A 2,500-nucleotide genomic window follows, 5' to 3' on the forward strand; every position below is an offset into this window, starting at 1 on the left:
GTCAAACCAGTTGGAGAACATTCCTAGAACTTTCCCAATGTCAAACCAGTTGGAGAACATTCCTAGAACTTTCCCAATGTCAAACCAGTTGGAGAACATTCCTAGAACTTTCCCAATGTCAAACCAGTTGGAGAACATTCCTAGAACTTTCCCAATGTCAAACCAGTTGGAGAACATTCCTAGAACTTTCCCAATGTCAAACCAGTTGGAGAACATTCCTAGAACTTTCCCAATGTCAAACCAGTTGGAGAACATTCCTAGAACTTTCCCAATGTCAAACCAGTTGGAGAACATTCCTAGAACTTTCCCAATGTCAAACCAGTTGGAGAACATTCCTAGAACTTTCCCAATGTCAAACCAGTTGGAGAACATTCCTAGAACTTTCCCAATGTCAAACCAGTTGGAGAACATTCCTAGAACTTTCCCAATGTCAAACCAGTTGGAGAACATTCCTAGAACTTTCCCAATGTCAAACCAGTTGGAGAACATTCCTAGAACTTTCCCAATGTCAAACCAGTTGGAGAACATTCCTAGAACTTTCCCAATGTCAAACCAGTTGGAGAACATTCCTAGAACTTTCCCAATGTCAAACCAGTTGGAGAACATTCCTAGAACTTTCCCAATGTCAAACCAGTTGGAGAACATTCCTAGAACTTTCCCAATGTCAAACCAGTTGGAGAACATTCCTAGAACTTTCCCAATGTCAAACCAGTTGGAGAACATTCCTAGAACTTTCCCAATGTCAAACCAGTTGGAGAACATTCCTAGAACTTTCCCAATGTCAAACCAGTTGGAGAACATTCCTAGAACTTTCCCAATGTCAAACCAGTTGGAGAACATTCCTAGAACTTTCCCAATGTCAAACCAGTTGGAGAACATTCCTAGAACTTTCCCAATGTCAAACCAGTTGGAGAACATTCCTAGAACTTTCCCAATGTCAAACCAGTTGGAGAACATTCCTAGAACTTTCCCAATGTCAAACCAGTTGGAGAACATTCCTAGAACTTTCCCAATGTCAAACCAGTTGGAGAACATTCCTAGAACTTTCCCAATGTCAAACCAGTTGGAGAACATTCCTAGAACTTTCCCAATGTCAAACCAGTTGGAGAACATTCCTAGAACTTTTCCAAAATGTTAATTAAATGTAACCAAACGTTCTGTTAAAAGGAACGAAATACCTAAGAAAATAGCGTTTTAGTGTCAAGTTCCTTAAATGTGCTGAGAATGTTCCAAAGCCAAGGTTGTAGGCTAAATAACCGTAGGACAACCACGCTCTCACCAAGCACTAAGAAACATATGGTTCCCAGAAGGTTGTGGAAAGGTTGTAGGCTAAATAACCGTAGGACAACCACGCTCTCACCAAGCTGTAAGAAACATATGGTTTCCAGAACGTTTATGCGCTAGCTGGGATTGATACGGTTACTGGTGTCTTTGTGTGTCGTTCCTACAGGTCCTATCATCAGGGTGGAGGTGGGAGAGGAGGTTCTGATCACCTTTAAGAACAGAGCCAGTCGTCCGTACTCTATACACGCTCACGGAGTGGTCACTACCGACACACACACACCTGTCCAGCCAGGTAAAACACACACACAAACACACTGCCGGCCGTACTCTATACACGCTCACGGAGTGGTCACTACCGACACACACACACACCTGTCCAGCCAGGTAAAACACACACACAAACACACTGCCGGCCGTACTCTATACAAACACACAGAGTGGACATTAGACACACCTGTCCAACCAGGTAAAACACACACACAAACACACTGCCGGCCGTACTCTATACAAACACACAGAGTGGACATCACAGACACAGACACACCTGTCCAACCAACAACGGTCCATGTTAATGTCTGTGTGCTCCTCCCCTTTTTATCTCCTCCTCTCCTCCTCTCCTTTTTCCCTCTCCTCCTCTCCTTTTCCCCTCTCCACCTCTCCTTTTCCCCTCTCCATCTCTCTCCTCCTCTCCTTTTCCCCTCTCCACCTCTCCTTTTCCCCTCTCCATCTCTCTCCTCCTCTCCTCCTCTCCTCTCCTTTTTCCCTCTCCTCCTCTCCTTTTCCCCTCTCCTCCTCTCCTTTTCCCCTCTCCATCTCTCTCTCTCCTCTCCTCCTCTCCCTCTCCTTTTCCCTCTCCTCTTCTCCTTTTCCCTCTCCATCTCTCTCCCTCCTCTCCTCCTCTCCTCCTCTTCTTCTCTCCATCTCTCTCCTCCTCTCCTCCTCTCCTTTTCCCCTCTCCTCCTCTCCTCCTCTCCTTTTCCCCTCTCCTCCTCTCCTCCTCTCCACCTCTCTCCTCCTCTCCTTTTCCCCTCTCCTCCTCTCCACCTCTCCATCTCTCTCCTCCTCTCCTTTTCCCCTCTCCTCCTCTCCTCCTCCTTTTCCCCTCTCCTCCTCTCCTTTTCCCCTCTCCTCCTCTCCTCCTCCTTTTCCCCTCTCCTCCTCTCCTTTTCCCCTCTCCTACTCTCCTCCTCTCCTCCTCTCCTTTCCCCTCTCCTCC

The 2,500-nt window shown here is 46.7% G+C and overlaps 1 pseudogene; it reads left to right on the forward strand.

Moving 5' to 3' along the window:
• Nucleotides 1–2,500, forward strand: part of LOC124006926 — a 14,052-nt pseudogene that overhangs the window by 297 nt on the left and 11,255 nt on the right.

Source organism: Oncorhynchus gorbuscha, linkage group LG20 (genome assembly GCF_021184085.1).
Source record: "Oncorhynchus gorbuscha isolate QuinsamMale2020 ecotype Even-year linkage group LG20, OgorEven_v1.0, whole genome shotgun sequence".
NCBI classification, from domain to species: Eukaryota; Metazoa; Chordata; class Actinopteri; order Salmoniformes; family Salmonidae; genus Oncorhynchus; species Oncorhynchus gorbuscha.